We start from the raw sequence: 21,074 nt of genomic DNA on the forward strand, positions 1-21,074 counted from the left end.
GAAACCAATTTCTTAAGGTATAATGAACCGTTCTGTCATTTGTTGGGTTTTTTTTTTAAACAGTCCCATCATTGCAGAACCTCTTTGATTTGTAAATTGTAATTAATCTGCATAGCTTTATGAAAGAACAATAAAACCATTCATTTAAAAAATCTGGATGCTCTCTGGCTGTCAGGTTGCTGCTTTGCTTTCATAATTCCTCCCCTGCAGGCACAAACCAGGAAATAGAAATTCTTTGTTTAGCAAGGCTTTTATACTTCACCCTGCCACCTGCTTAGCTCACGTTGTGGCACGCTATCAAACGGGCCTGGGGCGCGAGCCGTCTTCTGCCCTGTGCCTTAGAAAGAAACAGCCTGGGCACGCTGCTATATTAGCTCTGACGTTAGAAGCACCAGTCTGTATTTCTTGAAATTATAAATATAATTAAGATCGTTTAACAGGGTATAGCTTTCCTTTGAATGGGAAAGGACAGTGTTTAATAAACCATAATTTTTACCTCCTTCCAGGGATATTCCTTATGCTTATTTTTAGTGATTCCAGCGATACTTGCCAACCTGAGAAATAAAGGCTGAAGACAGAGACGTGCCTGGCCTAGGATGAGGGTGTCTCTGCACAAAGCCTGGACCGAGGCTCAGGAGAGAACAGGAGGCTCTCAGATCCACATCATGAGTGGCAACCCCTCAATAAACAGCAAAACCACCACATTCCGGGAGACGCTTGCGCCTCTTGTGCCCTTCCTTCACAGCTCAGCAATGGCACAGTGTTTGTCCCAAGTAGATTTAAACATCTCCAATACTTCACAGAAGAGATGAAGAAAGAACTGCTGTCTCTTCTTCACCAGGGGATGTGGCAGCCCAAGGATGGTGCTGGCACACAGTGGTCTGCATAGAAGGTTTGGCTTGGGCTGCAGATCTCACTCTGCATGTCCCAGCACAGCACCAGGAGACCCTGGTGGTCCTGAACCTTCACTGCTTAAAGGCACGACATGTACTTCCCAGGTGGGAACTCGTACCAGCTGGCACAAGCATCGGTGCTGAAAGACGTGTCCACTGTTTGATGGATGTATGAGCACAGGAGCTTGACCCTCTGAGTCTGTATCTCTTGCATGAACAGAGAACTAAATCCTAATGGATCATTCAGAGATTTATGTGTTCCCCTCAACCTGAGATGACTCAGATAAAAGCTAAACTTTGGAGCAGTTCTGTTTAATGAAGGTCATGTTCAGCAGTGCTTGAGTTTTCACCCGCATGCTCTTCCATGCCAAACTATCACCTCTGAAGCCAGTTCCCACTGGGTTCCTCACATTCTTGACCTTCAGCACTTGGACAGAGGCACATCTGGACTTGGAACTCAAGTGTTGTACGAGTAAGTTAACAAGAGGTTTTTTGCAAGAGAAGAAGTGGTCAGAGTGTGTCCTGGGGCCAGGAGTGAGACATGGGCACCTCCTACAGGCCGGTCATTATGGGCAGGTAAGAACCTGCAGACATATCTGAGTCTGAGTTGTCTGAAGAACAACTGGAAGTATCAGTGAGCAGCTGGGAACCGCATGCACTGGGTAAAAACAACCAGCACCGAGCATGGTCACTTTAATACTTGCAATATTACTGATTGTTCTTGGATTTACGCAGCCTCTGGCCACATATGCAAGGCGCACAATTAAGCTTTCCAGTTCCTTTAAGCAAGACACAACTTTGATTAACCTTTACTTTACTCAGAGTTTGCTTCACTTCGAGTATAACAGGCTGCTGGAGACTTTTCCTCTTTTTGCAAGGGAGTGGATGGTATTTCCCCAGGCAGCAGCCCAAGCAAGAGGGAACACCTCCACGGAATATTAAGCAACTACTAGAAAGCACCTTTAGTGTAACAGCATTTCCTAACAGCCACCCCCATCCCAGGGAGCAGGTGGTACCGGTCCCCGTTATTGCTCCATGTTAACACTGCGCTCGAACACACTGCAGCTGTTCTCTGCTCTACCTCTGGCGAATTAGAGCATCTCTTTTTAATGGGGAAACAGAGTTAATGATCCAGTATTAATGAAAAGAAATAAAGCATGCAAGTGTTAGGTGGTCATCTTACACTCTGCACATCCTGACTCAGAAATATTAAATTATTCAAACTTGGCACTGCTTTAACATTGTTTTTCACGTGCAATTTTCACAGCAAAAAGTGAAAGCACCAGAGGAAAATAAATAAAAACACAAAAAGAGGAAAAGGTTACTGGGTACCAAGATGTTCCCTTTTTGACTATAAGCAATAAATAGAAAACAACTGCAAAAACACTACTCCAGGTGAGAAGTTAGTCTCCTTGGACATTTTTCCCATCTGTACTTTGGATCTACCCTAACACAGGTATCAATACCTGCAGGAAATAAGTGTCTACACCAGATGGTAGCTGCCTTCCTATCTCCTTACTTTAAGGGAAGGGGAATAAAAGAAGACATCTGCAGAAAAGGAGGCGCAGCCCCTGAGCCCACTGATCACATTGTCCCTGGATTTCTGCTGCTATGAGGGATGAAGATGCATGTCATGCTGATCCTTTGAAGCTCATGGAGATGAAGGTTAAGAGGCATTTGAAGTTGTTAGTTTGTTTGTGGCCAGGGAAGAAGACGCTTGCTGCCCTCAATTCTCAAGGCTGAAGGATGTCACCGTGACTAACCTATTGACATTAAGTCCAATACGCAAGAACAAAGATTATAGCCAGGGTCAGCCAGTGCCAGTGCAATTTCACTCAAAGTTTTATTGCTGACACCATTGTTCATCTGATTGTTCCTGAACACTTTCTCATGAAAGAAATGCTTATATTTAGTCTTATTTTCAGTCATCGATTATTTTTCTGTCAACTGAGCAAATACTGGGTTTGAAATTACTGTGTACTTGAGCAAGTAGGGAAAAATCTATCAGAAATGAAAAAAAAAATTGCTCATGGAATAAGCAAATAAGGGTGATGGGCTCCGAGGCTGAATAAACAACTTGTATAGGATATGCACAAAACGAAGATACCAAGCACAGCCCCAGCTGCGACGGGCGCCCCAGGTTTGTCACGCTCAGTAAGAAGAAATAGGTAGTTGAATATTCCAGCAACCAATACTCCGGAATCTTTTTATTTTGATCCTCAGCGTCTGCTGACCAAAAATAAAAAGCAAATGTTGTCAGTTTATTATTCATTAATGATTTCAACCTTGGGAGTAATAGCACTTTGAAAAACTACCTGGATCCCGGCTCTGCTGTAGTACAGTCGTTGTCCTCATCACCTTTGAAACGTACTGCAGGTACCTACTCCTAGTTGACTCCTGTCTTACAATACACCTGATTAAAACCTCTAACAGTTCTGCAGCTTTCTGGAAACAAAAAGACAGTAAGCAACAGTAATCACAAACAAACCCTAGAAATGAGATGACGAACAAACCACAAAAGCCTGAAAGAGGCACCAAAATAATGCTGCTCCTGAGCCCGTACTTTAATAATTTCACAATTAAGTATCAAATCTTAATCCAGCTCTCTGAATCCTGCTAACAGGATCTCTCTGTTGTGTGTTTTTATTTTGGTAGGGACAGCGAGAGGGTTGAGCTCTGCTCTGCTGGGTACGGTATATAAATGACACAACTACAAGCACTGACCCCCCAAAAACCAGCAGCCTGACCCGAGTGATGGAGCACGGGGGGAAGGATGGGGACAATCCCTGAGGGTGATGGTCAAGGTACTTGAGGTGGCCTCGGCACAGTGGCTGCCTCCCCACCACCAAGTTTTTCGTAGGAATGGTGGCAGAGGTGACCTGTGGGAAGGATTTGAAGGCAGACAGAGTGGCTGCTCCTTGGATTTTGCAGAAGCATCAAGGACAGCACGGGGAGGAGCAGGAAGGTGCCTGAGGACTGCTCACGATGGAGCCCTGCAGCTCCGAGTCCTGTGGGATGGGGACACAGGGGACTCCTCAGCATGGGGACAACCAGAGAGACACCTGAACAGGCCACCAACAGCCCTGAAACCCAGGGTAAGGAATCCACTCAGTGACTATGAGTGTTCTTAATTACACAGGTTCACACCAGAGAGGTGGTGGCTGAACCATCCCTGGAGACATCCCAGGCCAGGCTGGACGGGGCTCTGAGCAACCTGAGCTGGTGAAGATGTCCCTGCTCATGACAGGGGGGGCACTGGGGGACCTTTGAAGGTCCTTTCCAACCCAAACTAGTCTAGGATTCTATAACTTTGGACCCAGCATTCTCGACTGAGCCAGTGAGCCCAATCCAGACCCACGGTCCATCCATGACCCCTGGAGCTGCCGCAGGGATGAACAGGAACCACAGGCTGTTGCCTCTGTGGGGGTCTTGGTGGCCATGGAGTGACTTTCAAGCCACACATCACCTCCTGGGTTTGATTACCTGAGCTTCAGCTGATTGTTTCCTTGTATCAGTTAAATGCGATGCTGTTTTCTCTTTTGGTGCTGGCACTTGTAATTTAAAGAGAGAGAGAGAGTGACAGAGACAGAGAATATAGACGGCAGGGCAAATATTTGTTGTATAAGATAAACATACAATTATCTAAAATGTAATCTTAATATGACTTATTAAAATAGATTACATTTTAATGTGCACTGCAATTTGCACATTATACAGCAGACTCTGTATATGCGGCTTCTACTGTGCGACTGCCCTGACAACCTGCACAAGTGAAGATATATAGAGAGGAGAAAAAAACACCGCTATCTTTCTCTAAATGGATGTATTTGGTGTTGATAGTCAGATACAGTTTTCACCTTTATCCCAGCTTGTTTCTGACCCACTGAGTTAGTGTTAATCACCTCTGTGGGCACCAATAATTTCCCCATATGTGGAATTTGATAAGTTAGAGCACCCACTTCATTTCAAGAAGATTCCAGCTGACTATCCAGTTATCGCTATGGACAGCTTCAAGCACTTCCATGCTGCTCCTTGTATTCTGAGCTTTATCGAGTGCTTTGCACTTTTTGTCTTTTATCTCTTAATTGAGACCCGACTGCAAGAAATGCCTATCTCTTAAAGTGGGCTGCATTAAGTATTAACTTGAACTGCTTTGGCTACCTGAGGTACAGAAAAACCTTAAGAAGCTGGGAAAAAGGTGAAAAATCTCCCCAAATCTCTATTTAAAAAAAAAAAAAAACACCAACAACAAACCCACACCTGTGTAAATGCTACAGTGCAATAAAAAATAATCATAAAAAAATAAAAGACCCCCACCTTTTCCTTCCTCCCTTGCCTCTCCCCGTAAGTAGAAATAAAATAAAATAAAATTAAACATTTGTATTATAAACACAAATAAACTTCATCTACACGTTTCCTTAACCAGAAATGTATTAAAGTGCAAAGGAAAGTATTAAGAAATGAATGATATGTGAATAGGAAATAAATTAGCAATTAAGGGTGATGAATATATTTTTTCTTACCATACTAATGTGTTTAGTCCGCTTAGTTGTGAACGGCAGCTGAATCCTCCTCATGGAGAAACTGGGGCGCAGGTGCTGCCGCACGGACACCTCGGAAGGGAAGGTCTCTGGTTTTGAGGCGTCCTTCCCCAGAACAGCGAGGACAAAAGACCGAGGGGTCTCACGGGGCCGGGACACGGGTGGGGGATGCAGGTCCCGTCTTGCTGCCCCATCACACACTCAGTGTTCCACATGGACAGTCTGTGCGTGTGGCAAAACCATAGCCCTGCACCCCGGACTCAAACCATCTGAAGTTATACATTTTAATTCAGAATATTTTAGGAAAAAAAATATGGCACCGATCTCCTTCTGACTCAATTTTCTCCACTGTAAAATGGGGTGAAGTTATTCCAACACCAACTTTAAATCTTTGGACTAATGCCGGTACCAAACCGCGCTGCCCAGGCAAGACACTGCGTTCCACCGCCTTGTTCTTCATGAGTGACCGCTTTCTTTTTTAAAACAAAAGAAAACAAAACATTAACTACTTTTTCTCGTTCAAACCCCATTTCTAAGGAGCACTAAGCAATATTTTTCATGCCAATTAATGTGCAGCACACAGAAGCAGTAGAAAAGCAGCACTTGTCCTTCCCGGGAGTCCATTAACTCAGAAGGAGCTCAGCGTCCATGACTATGGGTGTTGCCTGTGTGACAGCAGTGTGGCAATATGTGATGTCCTTTTGCGTTGCTATACATACCAATTTTGTTCCTCTGAACACTGAAAACTAAAAAATAATATAATAACCTACAATTTAAAGGCTATTTTATTTTCCTATTGCAAGAGTACAGGCAAATTCAGACCCTGTTCTAACCCAAGTTTATTACCACTTCTGCAGCAGCAGGTGTGTTCCTTTACTAATAGATGAGAATACCAGTTTGCTGCCCCTAAAAAAGGCACAAGCATGGCAGACAAGATCAGGTCTATGTGCATGACAGATTAGGAAAAGGAAATATTGATAAGCCAAAAGAAATTTTTGGTTTCAAAGGCAAAGGCAGCAGTAGCCAAGGTCACATCATGGTGAGTGAGCAGTATTCTCACCTGCCCAGGATCATACTGAAGTAAGAAAACTAGAGCAAAAGCCATGAAAATGAAGAGAAACTCATTATACACAGCAGCTATTCCAAAGGGTTGGAGGATGGTACCCGGGCGCTGGAGAGGGAGGAGGGCGCTCACAGAGCGCACAGCTCCGCTGGGAAATAAAGACACTTACGGGGATATTTGTGCTGCTTAGGGGCAAAAGCAGAACAAAAGCACCAAAGGGGACAGGGGAGAAAAGGGATGCAAGAATAATTTTTTTTTACATGGCTGACGCTAGATAAGTGAAATAAAACACTTCATGCCACAGAAATAAAAGCCAGTGTAAGCGTTATTAAAGAAGACAGGATTCAGCTGCAAAAAGTCTGACACTCAGAAGCTTTGCCATGGCTGGATACATTTAATAGCACTCTCAAGAAGTGTCAGAAGGGTCCCAGGCTGACATAGACCCCTCCTGTACAAGTATTTCTTGCTAATACTCTCTAAGCATATTCCTACTTAAATCTGATGGCTAAAACAAAATAAAAATAAAATTTAAAAAAAAAAAAATAAAGTGAAAATCCTGTAATCTCTTACTGTTTTGTTATGAGATCAAAACATTTTGGCTTTGGGTTGGTATTTGGAAGATAGGAATTGATACACGAGGCAGGTTGGCTGCCACAAACTCAGCAAAACCCCTTCAGCAAATGACCGCGCTGCAGTGGGGGCCAAAGGGCCGTGCTTTGAGAGTCAAGCTAATCGCCAGACTATGGAAAGCGCCAGCCCTGCTCACAGCCCAATTCCCCCCAGTGCACGGCTGCAAAGAACAGGAGTGAGCATACGTTACATTTCAGGGAGACGATCTTAAGATCGCGCATCTCCCCAAGCTGGGCTTTCCTAGGCAAGGCCCAGCAGGCTGGGATCAGCTCATGATCTCTGCCAAGAAACATCTCTGCATTTTGCACAGAAGCACACGCGGCACCGCATTCCCCAAAACCCGCCAAGCGTTTGAGTGCGGAGACGCCTGTGTTATTGTCAGCTTCAAGAGTTAAATATTCCAGGAGGAATTTGTTACTGCACAGCGATACATAATGCCTGAAAACCCCCTGCACCAATATTGCTCTCAAATTGGCAGCAAGTGAACAAGGGACATGAAGGATGCTTCAGCACAGTAACCTATCCTTCCTTCTCTCCTGGGAGCCACTTGGCCAGCTTTCATCCTCATAATTATAATAAATTTGACATTTCATAGATAATATTGATTTCTGTATTTTAGCATTTCACCATAGGTGACAGTCTAGCGTCAAGAATGAAATTTCTATTGATCTCCAGCGCATTAATCTCTCATGTGTATGTGATCATTTTTATAAGACCTTTTACTGCACATAAATCAATATTTCATATTTCCAGCTATGCCAGAGGAGATGTCATATTTGTAAACTGTGAGTTGACACCTGCAATTCCTTCCTGTTCAGCTTCAACTGTTCAGTAACAGTCGATTCAGGGTTGGGAAAGGATCAAGCTCCAGAAACAAGCTGGATGAAAAAGAGGAATGTACAATACAGTAATTAGCTTAATGAACAAAGCAGCAGAGTAAGTGAAATAAAGCTATGTTTCTTCTGCTTACACTTGCCTCATGAATACAAACATCTTCAGGGAGGTTTGCGAGCCGACTGATAACGCATTTTAATATGTTTAGACGACATTATAGCATAAATGTATTAAGAAAATAGAAGCAGTTAGAAAATTAAGCAAACACTTAAATTAACTGCCTTGCATGATACACTCTTATAACCGCCTCAGACTATACCTCTAACATACAGTATTAGGAACTATTATAACTTTGACATGGTGGAAGAACTATTTAGTTACCATTCAAACAACTACGAGCAACTCTAATTTAGCAAACAATAATTAGAGTAATCAAATTCTCCTTTTGAAATTGAAATATTAACTTTTCACAGAAAATTAATGGAACCAGGATGAAAAAAAAAAAACAGGGTAAATAACAATGAGAACTGTAGCTTCTCTTTCTGGAGGTTTAAAGTAAGCAGCTTATAAATCACACAAATAAAGCAACTTTAAATAATATAGAATCCACGTTTAAATAAACAAAACTCTTTAGCTGCTCTGGGATTTGTTAATTTAGTTAATGAGCAATCACAAAGTGACTTCCAGTGATCGCAGTCAGGCAGCAAAGCCCTTTGAAACATTCTGCACTTTTAATTTTTCACTATTTTAACAGTGACCCCCTATAGTTTGGATAGTTTAATAGTTTGGGATAGAAGTGGATAATCTGTGACTTAACAAATGGAGTTATTTAAAATTACATCTATAATACACGTTCAGACATACACCCTGATAAAAGCACCGTGTAAGTTAAGTACTGGATACGTATATGTAATCACAACTGTAAGCTTTTACACCTAATCTGAAATAACCATTCAGTCAATCACTGTGAAATTACGTGATATTACCAGTCAAAAGCTGTGCAATTAGGGTTCAGGCCGGCGCTCTGCTCTGCGGCGCTGCCGCCCGCTCCCGGCCCCGCGCTGGCTAATGGCCCCGCGCTGGCCACGGCCGCCGCTGCAGCACCCTGTTCCCTGAGCCCCCAGTCTCCCTGCACAGCTAAAGGCTGGCTTTGAAATCCCCATTTTACAACAATTTCCTATAAGCACTATTGACACACTATTATTTCAAATTATATGTCTTTTCGCTGCAAGGAAATGCTACCCTTGCTTCTTTTTAAAGGCCAATCCTTTTTGTTCGTCTCTAAAACGTGTCCGTGCCCATAAAGTATGTCACCGTATGACTGCTTTATCACGATGACGGACAAGTTATCAAAGTATGACTGACCACCGTATGAGTGGCGCCATCTCCAAAGTTGTGTCAGGTGTTGACTGAAGGGGCAGGATTAACAAAGCATCTCGGCAGAGCAGGCAGGTGTCACGGGAAGCAGTCAGGGGGTGATGGGTGTCTTTACAAACAGTTTAGTCGTCCCCCATGTCAGAGGAGCAAGTCAGGAGAGAGCCTTCTCTGCTGTCAAATCTATTTTGTCTGGCAGAGAATTAATATGGTGAGTTTGAAGCCCTGTGTGAGGCAGAACAGCAACGGAGCTGGGCAGGCACCGTGTCCGTGCTGCCCACGTCCATCCCCGCGTGCCTGGGATCAGGATTTTCTGTAGCAACCACGCTCAGATAGTGAACACAGCTCACCAGGAACCGTTTCACAGGTGGTGTTCGCAACCAAGAGCCGGCCTCGTGGTCCAGAGGCTGATGGCTCCTGTTGATCTGGAGGTGGTGAAGCAGCTGTGGTGCGTCCACCAGTTTACCACACAACCGCACGTCCCGAATCAGCAGGGAATCTACAGACATGGACAATCCATTGGCATGACCTGGGTCATCACAGCAACCATCACCAGAAGCACCACTCGCAGAGAGGGATGGCTGGAGATCTATAGAAGCATCTCCATGAACATGCACAAGAGATCACTTTCTTCAAGCATGGACAGAAAGCTTACACAAGAATTAAAGAAAGGAGGCAAGCATTTCTAAGTATAGTTGAGTAGTTTGAACCAGAAGATTGCAAACTATCATAACCTCACACTTCAGGCAATCAGAAGCCACTTTATATCCCAATGGATGGGTCCTGGGAGTCAACAATTGTTTGCACAGTTGGTTTTGGCAACAGGGTTTTGGTTGTGACCATGGGAGACTCTTTGAGGACTGAGGGCTACCGGGAAGAGATGGGGTCCACCTGAGCAAGAGGGGAAAGACATCTTTGCCAATAGGCTGGACAACCCGGTAAGGAGAAATTTAATCAGGGAATGACAAGGTGTGTGTGGGGGGTGTGACAACATCTAGTGAGGAACTGGTGAGCCAGGTTGGGACACAAAGTGTGCATGGTGACATGGACCAGAGAGACCCCATAACCACCAGCAAAGGGCTGAAGGGTCCCACCTCAAATTTGTGCAGATGAACAAGGACTCTCTAAGAGGACAGCGCGACAGGGAAATTTCCTGTGCTGTACCTGGGAAACCACCAGCACGGGCTGACCCTGGTGAGCTACCAGAGTGCTCACTCCATGCTCTACACAAATGGGTTTCAGCAGCTTCCCTTCATGTCTTACCATCAACTGTCTGACAACACAGGCCCTTTCAGAAACGTTTAATTTGCTCAAAACCAAAATAATCGATGTTGCATACTCCACAGTCCGTGGATTCAGACACAGTATCAACATTGTCTCCTATGCTTGGGGCCAACAAACTTATGGAATATATAGACATACTTCACCATCATTGAACCATAACTATACTGAATTTAATAAAACAGTCATGTGCATTTCTAATGCCAAAAAAAGTCCAGAAAGCTACAAATCTGGAAAACTTCTATATGCACTCATGTCATAGAACATTAATTTAATGTATTGCAACATCAGGTTCAAACTTAAAGAAGCTTAAGCACTACCCTCTAGATATAAAATAGATCCAATACAAAGAAACATCTTACAGTTCTCCACACTGCTGCTCCAGTTCAGAAATACAATGAAATAAAGAAAACTCTAGAGGAAGGAGAGCAAATCTTTGAATGTCATTTATTGGGTCTGCTCTTTGATACTCTAAGAATAATTCAAAATATATTCAAACTTTCACTACTAGGATAATAATATTTATTTATTCTGTTATTCCTATTAGTGCTGACATAGACCAAGTAAAACATTCTGAGAAAAACAGTATTTTTTAACCAAAAAATACGGATTTCCTGAACTGAACTGGAGTTATCTTGGATGCAATAAAGTGAGATGACAATTTCTACTATTGGAGAAGAGTAAGACAGTTTCACATGAGCTCCTCACAGGACACGCACGCCAAATGGAATTATCCATGTGGTGTCAACACAGGCTATTATTAACACATTAAGTGAGGAAAAAAACAAACAAACAAACATGTTTTTCATTATTAAATTAGTGAGACTATAATTCACATTGTGGTTGGACTTTGCCTCGTAATTTATGAATAGTAAATACTCAAGTATTCCCATGGTTGAATTAACCTTATTCATCAGCACAAGGGAGCACAAGAGAAGAGCCACAGTTTCAGCCGCTCATCATCGATACAACCAAAGCGGCCAGATTTTGGACAAGGAACAGACTTCAAGGCAAAGCTCCAGACTCACCACAACTCAGCGATGGGTTATGATATTCCAAGGCTCCCGCACTGGTCATTGGCTCCATTAAATGGTCCAGCCAGAAGAATTCTGAGAGAGCTGGGGTTCTGTTCCTAGCCCAGAACACTGAGGTGTGCACAGCAGCAGGACAGAATAAATCGGGGCTTCACATCCCTTGCACAAGTTCACTAAGAAAATTCTATAGAAGAACATTTATTTTATACTTTCCACGGTTTGCAGTTTTTGTACAACACTAACATTCACAAACCAAATCATACAATTCCAGAGATTATCCACCAATGAAACTCAGAATAATTAAGGAAAACAAGAAGAAAACATACTCTATTTACAAACCATTTAAAAATGGGGATTTATTCAGCAAGTTCTCTCATTCAGTGTATTTGTTCAACTCTAATGTCAACAGCAGTCTCAGAAATCAAACTGCAGATGAACATCTGAAAAAGATAAAACAATCACAAAATACGATAAGAGGAAAGTTCATTCACCTGACAAAAGAACAGGAAAATTCCCCTTCAGACTGAACAATTGCCAGTGTATTTACTGGGACAATTTATCACTGTAACTCCTGAAAGCTGACACTCCAGTAAGAGCAGAATTAGAGGTGCAAGGGTCCAGTCCACAGTTTTATTTGGATATGATCTTCCATTAGCGTGAAAACTGGGACATTTTGCATAGTTTCAACATGCAACCAGTTTTGAGATGAGTTTCAAGAAGGGAAATGTGGACACCACCAGGTACCACATCTGATGATAAAATACCCATGAAGTGAATCCAACGGATTAAAATCAACCCAGATTCAGACTCCGCGACTCTTGTGGACTGTCAGATTCATCCTCCAAGCAGAAAGCATTCCAGACCCTGTTAATCACAATTATCAGAGAATCATTTTGGTGGGAAGAGCCCCTCAAGATGAATGAGTCCAACCATAACCCAACTCTGGCACTAACCCTTGTCCCTTAGAAACTCATCTACAAGATTAAGACTTTATTCCTGCCCTCTTGTTTAGTTTTATATAAACACAACCTTGTTGGTCTTAAAGTGACTCTGTACACATTCACACAAAGATAAAATAACCCAAATACAAGACACCCAAAGTGACAGAAGGCATCAAGTGATACAAGCTCTTGCAGTTACAGAGAGAGATATTTGCCCTACTGTATTTCAGAAGTTAGTTTCCAGGTTATCAAACATCTTTCATGTCATAGCAAAGCTAAAATTCATTGAAGAGTTCAGTTTCCATCTCAAGATAGTGATAGTTTTGATCCATTGGTAGAATAAAAAAAATATTCTGCTTCAAAGTTACAAAAATAATTATATCACTGCTTATTTTCACTTTTAACTGAACTACGTTCAAAGACTTGGAGAGACCGGTGTGACACTAATCGTCCTGCTATTGTAGAGCCAGCGCTCACAACCAGACCCCGGCTGCGGTGGGAAGGACGGCTTGCGGGACAGCAGAACTCACCCTGCGGTGATTTAACTCTACAGCATCACAGAACAGACTATTTTTCTAATCAAACAGATCAGCAGAGACCATCCACAGAGTATATTGGCTTAGTACACGCCTGAGCTGAAACCAAAACAGAGGAACCTATGCTACATGGCAGAAACGAGTTTCTCTGCTCACAGACCCGTCCATGCGCATCCTGAGCGTGTTCGTCCTGCATCCCGCTGCACGCCCGGGTGGGAACCGAGCGAGTACCGGAGCCGGGAGCTCCACATCCATCAATAGCACCTCCTGAACCCCTGAGCTTCCAGCTTGCACTCCTGCAGCCCAGAGAAATTCACCTTGCACCTTCCCTCAGACCTCAGCAAACCTGGATTTTAGAGCCAGACCAACCTAAAGAGGGTGGAGGATGAGCAACTAAAATTTAACTTTTGTTTTTTTTCAGAAAATGGAAAAAAGCTCTTTTGTTTTAGATCAAGCTGCAATGTTTTCACTAATATAAAATATGTCATACTATATTCTTATACTTTAGTTTCTTTACTAACATTTTCTAAATTTAGTTTGGCCAGTGTCAGATGAGGAAAAGGTTGTCTTCTTGTCTTCTTTTTTCAACACGTCTACTCTTTCAGTCAAACCAACTGTACAAACCCTGTCTTACCGCAGAAATTATTTCAGATATGTCACAAGTGTATTTTCAGCCATATAACTATTTGGGCAGAACAAAAAAATCTCAGGTCACATTTACTCCCACAGTACCACTGTTTAAATGACAATAAATTAGTAAGTAACAACTGTTTTAATTTACATAACTGTGAACAACTCAAGATCGCTAAAATAAATAAGTATGGTTAGATGAAGTCCAGCTATGCTGAAGTGACTGTGCACATCAGAGATCTTTAAAAAATTGATTCTGTGTGCTAGCAGTAACATTTCACAGACATCTAGTGATGACAACACAGCACCCTACGCCAGATGCAGAAACTAACATGGGAAAGAAAAGGAGCCTGAGTCTTGCACAGCATTCCTCCATTGTGTTCGTTTTCTAGGGGGACAAAGTGTTCATCGCACAAGATAAAAGGCAAAACAGGATTAATTTCAAAAGTCTTATTTTTTCCACTATTTTTGAACAAACCAAATATTCAATAAAGTAGTTGATTTTCCGAAATAAGATTATGTCCCTCTTTTGGAGGGTGGTGAATCAAAGGAATATCCGACAAGGTGAGGAGCTCTGCTGACCTGGCAGGATATTGGCAGTTAAAGTCCTGTGAACTGGTGCTGGTGCTCGCTGCGAGGATCCAGCCGCACGGCGTGATGCTCACCCACCCTGGTGCTTCCTGCTGGTCCCACCGCGGGACGGGTCACCTGTACACACTGATCCGAGGAGCTCGGGCTGACATCAGTCACGGGTCAGCCTCACAAATGGCCCTTTGAGTATTACAGAACTACTGATATTGCCCCCGAGGGCAGGACAGCCTATGCAGCCTATGCAAAGTTGAGACAAACTTTGGCAGGGAAGCACCTGTTTTCTGTACCAGCCTGCAAGAGTCATGCCCAGCCTGCAAACAAAGGATTTCTATAGCACACAAGGCATTCTGACTGCAACTGGGGCTATCATAGTTTTACTGATCTATTCAGGTAAACAAAGTGAAAGTCTTGTGATACCTGGTATATCAGTTCTTCCTTTCAGGATATTAAATCTATTTTAAACACCCTCGGAGGTGAAACCTCCTACCTGGTTTTGCTTTGAGGTCCCGTCCAACCTGAGATACCCTACAACCTTATGAACCCTCTTTGCTCATAAAGAAAAGCAACCTGATGTTGTTGGAGAAATATCCCACACAAGGGCTGCACGGGAGCGGGAAGGCGCAGACCGCGGAGAACGGGCCCCTGGAGCACCGAGGGCGCCGCTGCAACCGGTCCCAGGGAGAAAAGCTTTGCAGGGTTGGACTTCTGGTTTCAAACATCAGTTCTGACGTGACCTAATGGCTTTTGTTGTTTTGAAAAGAATATGAAAGAATGACAGCAATATTGAATTTTAAAAATCATGCCCTGTCCACCTGCAGAGCTTTTCTCGCATACTTTAATAAGGACTTTTACCATGTCATTATACATTTTAATTACACTGCTAAATGTCACAATCACACATGCTAATGACATCATTATACCTATTTACACCAATTATGTCATTTGATGCAATTACAGTAATTCTGCCAATACACACAAATCAATAAAAAGGTTTTGTTTGCATTTTTAAATGAGCAGTCACAAAAGAATAACCCCACTTTCTAAGAAAAGCAGGGCAAGCGCTTAAATACTGATACTGAAAAAGTGACATTTGAGGCCTGATTCTTTCTCCCACCACCGTGAGCGGGCGATAACTTCCACACCCAGAGGATGACACACTCCCACATTCAGAATCAGAGGTTCCCGGGGAACGTCCTGGACAAGGCAGCGATGTGCTGGAGGGACTTCTCCATCCTCCTGGAGGGACTTCTCCATCCTCCTGGAGGGCTCCAGGGGACCCGCAGCTCCCACCCACGAGGATGCTCTGCATCCACTCGCCCGTGTCGCGCAGGACAGGACCGTGTGCCGGCACAGCAAGTGTTAGTGACACACGTCCACTGGCAAAACAACCTTCGTTAACAGGGTCTTCAGCCTGGGAAAGTTTGACCTGCGTGAGAACCTCTGGGTTTCAATGAAATAACTCCGTAAGCGTGTTTTTGCTCAGATAGCCAGGTGAACTTCCGTAGTCTTTCTGTATAAATCACAGGAACTAAAAACCATGGGTGCTTTTTCACTCCTTTAATGTTTCAGAGCACTCTGAAATTAGTTAACATCCATCTCACCATGGCACAATGGGACAAGGCTCCTGTGCTGATCGAGCCTTTGTCAGAGAGCGATTCCAAGGATGCCCACAGCTCTCAAATACCTTTTTTATTCTCAGGTGTGTTGCCTAAATACACCCCGGTAAATAAAAACTACCAAGTTTCTCTATTTCAGAGATCATCCTTATTCAATGTTTACTAACCCTTTTGTCTTGGAATCCCCTGCAGGCTTTGCCAGGGATGATTTTACTCTTTCTTCCAGCTCACCAAGAGAAGTATTACATTTCAGGATTCCACAGCACCCACATTTGATTTTTAAACCCATGGGGTTTTTTTTTCTCCAAACTCCAACAACAACTCGTATTTCACAGGGGATGAAATCATGCCTTTTCCAGATCACAGCACTGCTCACCTCATGGCTGACATCAGATCCTACACAGAACTGAGCATCATGGAATGCATTGTTTTGACTGCTTCCAAAATTCACGTTCTGGACCCAAGTTCACCCAGAAACCAGCGACACCAGTCACATCCCCCACCTTCACCGCAGGGGTGGCAAATGGTGACAGAGACAGAACAGAGGGACACCCAGTATTCGAAGTATTAAAGCCACCCGTGACTCACAGGCTGCTGGAGATAACGGCTTCAGATTATGCAATTGCTATGGAATCATGAGATCACCACCATGCTTGCATGCAACCCCCAATGATACCATCATATCATCAATTCTAACAGCTGAAATGACACATTTTGCCTTCAGTGGCACTACTCAGAATGTTTAAAAACAATCCCAAGTAAACAACAGAAGTCTGTCACCCTGAACACATTGCAACGTTCAGTCTCTCTTACTTCATCTCCCATGCTGTGCCTCTGTTGGACCATCACAGAAAGACCCGTTGTCTCTTTTGAATCTGCCTAAAAATAACCAAGCTCAAGCAAACCAGGCCCACAAAATTCATACCCAATGTCCCATTCCCAAGTGTTTGATTTACTTGGAGCCCTGGAAGAGCTTGGACACTCACATCTGGGCAGCAGGTACAGAGTTTTGTCTGCAGCTCAGCCACGGACACATGTTCAGATGTCTTATCTTCCCTGCTGGCTCCATCAGCAGGGAAAAGCACATCCAGAATGTACCAGGCATGCACGGGCTGTTGTTTTCATTACTGTTGAGTCTAATCAGTTTTCTCTGAGATATTGAAAGAAATTCTGTGATGGCTTTTTCATAGTAAATGATCAACTTTGCAGCTCATTAATTTTGCGATAACATTCTTCCAAAAAGATCATCTCATCAGGGAGGGGGGTGGCGGGGAAGGAGGAAGATAAAGAAAAGTAAATTTCTTCTAACTGGAAGTAACTTGGAACTTACATTTAGCCCTAAAATGAACAAATCAAGAATACCGTACCTGGATGATACCATAATTCCTTTCTCAGAGTGAGTTTGACTTTGCTGCCACATTTACTATCTATAATATGCAAAGCGCACATAGAATAATTCTATGTATCAAGTTGCTTTGGTTTACTTATACAGGAAAATGAAGCTCTCCCATTTTGAAGCTATACATGCCAGTCAGGACTATGACTCATGACATAAAAATACCCAGAAATTTTGTGGAAGCCATTTTTCAGCTGGTAGTTGCACGTCACAGACACAGAACAGATGCTTTCAGAGTCCTGCTACCTCCTACAGGTGAATAATCTCTCTTTGATTAGTAGCAGGTGACTGCACAAACCATGAGCTTACAGCAAACAGATGCAATAACGTTCACTAGGTTTTAAAACCTCCATTCAGTACAAAGACCTGTGTAATAAAAACAGACTGGAAAGTCAGTAAAATTCGGATGCACCTGTTGCAAGCAGGGAGAAGGGATTGAAATATGAAGCTACTGTTGAGTTGTCATCACTAACAGGGTTCAACAATCATTGGTGGTGTTAGTCATGCACCACTTTATCTGCCCAAGCACAGAAGCTACTTCATCAATTAGGATATCGATAGCTCTAGGGAAATAAATGGAAGCCTCCAGTGAAAATGGGCAAAACAAGACCAAACAGAAGAAAACTACATGTCCCTGGACATCAGACAAACTTCTGATGGGGTGGAATAAAGGCACATGTAAGGGTTTTTTGTAAAAAGAAGGGCAATCGGTCAGAGCTCTGCAGGGGCAGGTGCCTCTGCTGACACTGTATGAACAGCTCAGCCACCGAGATCAACGGCACAACCAAGACACGCAGATAATCAGCTCTGCCCCCACCAGCCATTTCAGCACCATTGGTTTGCTCCATATTCCCATTTTGAAGGCACAGGGGTATGATACCAGCCAAGTAAGACACAGAACACCTCACACATAAAAAGTTCCTAGAGCTATGCAGCTATAATGAGATAAATAACTAGCTACTTAATTGTGAAGACAATCTTATAGCCAGTTTAGCAAGATTACATGCCACTGTGCAGAAGACCTCGTGCTAAAGCTCATCCTAATCTTGAGTTCCCTAACTGAGGTGCTACAAAGAGTTTTTCCTCGCAGCTTCGTGTTTCTGCAAAGCTGCTAAGGGTGCAAGTGCTCCATCATCCTGGTCACCGATGAAGATGCTGAAGAGCAGTGGCCCCAGCACCAACCCTGGTGTAGGCTGCGGGTCGCTGGCCTCCAGCTGGGCTTTGTGGCGCTGCTCAAGATCAAGGTGAGGAACAAATAAGTTTTCAGTTTTGACGAGACAGAAAAATCAGTACTCCCAAATAAACTGTTGCTCGGTTTGGACCCTCAGAGTGCACGGCCTCGGGCATGACCCCTCAGGTCACACGTCCCAAGCAAACGAGCTCTACCCCACCAGCTCAGGCCACCTCGCACAGACTTTGGTGGCTTCTCATGCTGTTTGCACAGCTAATGCAGTATCTCCATGCACAAAAAAACCATACACAACTGCTCAAAAGCTAAAGGCCATATTCACCCAAGTCAGCACAAGCACTGCTGCTCACCTGCCGTACGCAAAAAGCTGTTGATGCCATTGACAGTGACACTGGTGGGTCTTTGGTGACTCTTCAGCTCAGTGAGGATACTTGATCATAGACGAGCTTCACAAATAACATTGCAAAGTATGAATGGCGTAGCGTGCCCATGCTAACGCTCACCGGGCTGCTGGGACTGGGGGGGCTGGAACTCAGCTCAGATCAAAGCAACAGCGATCAAATTCTTTCTACATCTGCTTCTAGACTCCGAAATACACCTTAACCTACATGTACACGAAGACTGAATTACAGTTCTTTCCCACAAAAAGAGGGCTCTCTTTTCCTGAAATGCTGCTGGCAGCCTACAGAAGTACTTTCATTAAGCTTTTTGTCCAAGGCTGCTCTTTCCTTTCTCCCTACTACTGAAAAATATATATATATTAAGAGATTTCATATTTCTTAGTATTTAACATGATCAGTTTCTGTGTCTGGATGGTTTGAAATATGTTCTCCATTGGACAGATAAGTCTTGGGCAAACGATTGACCTTTTGAAATAATATTTATAATTTTAGAAATGTAAAACTTAACATTCTTTAGTAATCCAATATTAAAATACATTTAAGTTGATCTATTAAATGCTATGATTCAAAGTTTTAAAAAAATGTGCAATAGAAAAACATTAACAACATGTGTGGTTTAGAAAAATTCATTTATATAGCAGTTTGCAATGTCATGATGTATTTTAAATAAAAGAGCTACAGACAAAGGTATTGATTTTAGAGACTTAACTAAATAAACAGTATGTAAATTCTGTCTTTTTCTATAAAATTAGATCAGGACGCACATATTACACTGTCTTTTTTCTAAGGGAATGACAGCTATTGAATTTGGCAGACATTGGAATTTGGTTAAAGAGTTAAAGACCTTTGATCTTTGGTTTACAATTAAATGATAGCACTGTAAAAGGACAGTAGCAGAGTGGGCCAGACAGTATTTATGAGGCGCAGCTGCAGGCGGGAGGTGTCATTGCTTGGGGCTCCCCGTAAAACAACGCTGGGTTTCGTTATGTGTCACCAACGTAACGTCACCTCGCGGATGCTGGTGAAGGTGGGAGTGACCCCAGCACCGGCCAACACTTTGGGTGCGTTTCTTTGCTTTCTGAGAGTCCCCTGGTGCCGCCGCCTCCAGCCCACACCACGCACCACCAGCACCCGGGACTCTGGAAAGGCCTCGCCTGGGGATCACCTTGGGGAGGGGTTTGCAAACCGGACAGTAAACTTTGGGCAGAATTAGTCTCCCAGCCAAACCTCCCGGTGGATTTTCCCGCAGCCCCTGCGCGTTGCAGCCACTGACACCCGGGCAGACCATCCTCCTCCTCCTCCTCCTCCAGCCGTGCTGTGCCGCCCAGCTCACCCTTTGAGGAGCAGCAACACTGACCGTCGTTATAGAAAAAGAGGAAGATTTATCGATAACCTTTCTAACAAAGGGAACATCACTCCCCAAGTTCCTTATTAATTTATGCTCCTCTATAATTATCACTCAGAGTAACCACTGGAGCTCTAATAAATGCATAATGAAAGTGAAAACATAGCTCGCCACAGAGCTTAATCTGTGATTACATATTTATAATAACAAAATATGCAATTCAAGCCTAGTTCAGGTCTTTCTACCCCAGCCCACCCTCTTTTTCCCCCCCTTCTTTGTTATGTCATTCTGCAGACAGATCCCAGGCTGTTCTCTGTCACCCACTGGAGCAAACGGCTCAACAGCGAGTGCGGTTGGACAGCCCTTAATTAGCGCTACTTGGGATAGCCGGGATGAGAGCCTGTGTCAGCGGCTCACTCGGAGCCGCATTCAGTGGGTGCTGAGCAGCCCCCGGCTCCACTGGACCCGCGCTCAGCACCATCCGCACCCGGCACAACCAGCCGACAATTTGTAATGCACAGCACTGGGTCCCTTCTGCTCCCACCTACAGTAACACAATGCACGCTGCACGGCCCGTGATGTTAGAAATGTAGAAAATTATGTTGTTTACATTAAATGGCCTCAAATTATTCTATTACATTTTACAAAGTATTTATTTCTTTAAGCTAGAACCGTGCGGGTTAGCTGCTCTACCAAAATAATACCAGACACATAAGAATGAACAGATAAATGTCAAAATCACTTTTCAGATCGTTAAAAACTCAAAATGGAAATCAAAA

This window comes from Nesoenas mayeri, assembly GCF_963082525.1.
Source record: "Nesoenas mayeri genome assembly, chromosome: 6".
Lineage (NCBI taxonomy): Eukaryota > Metazoa > Chordata > Aves > Columbiformes > Columbidae > Nesoenas > Nesoenas mayeri.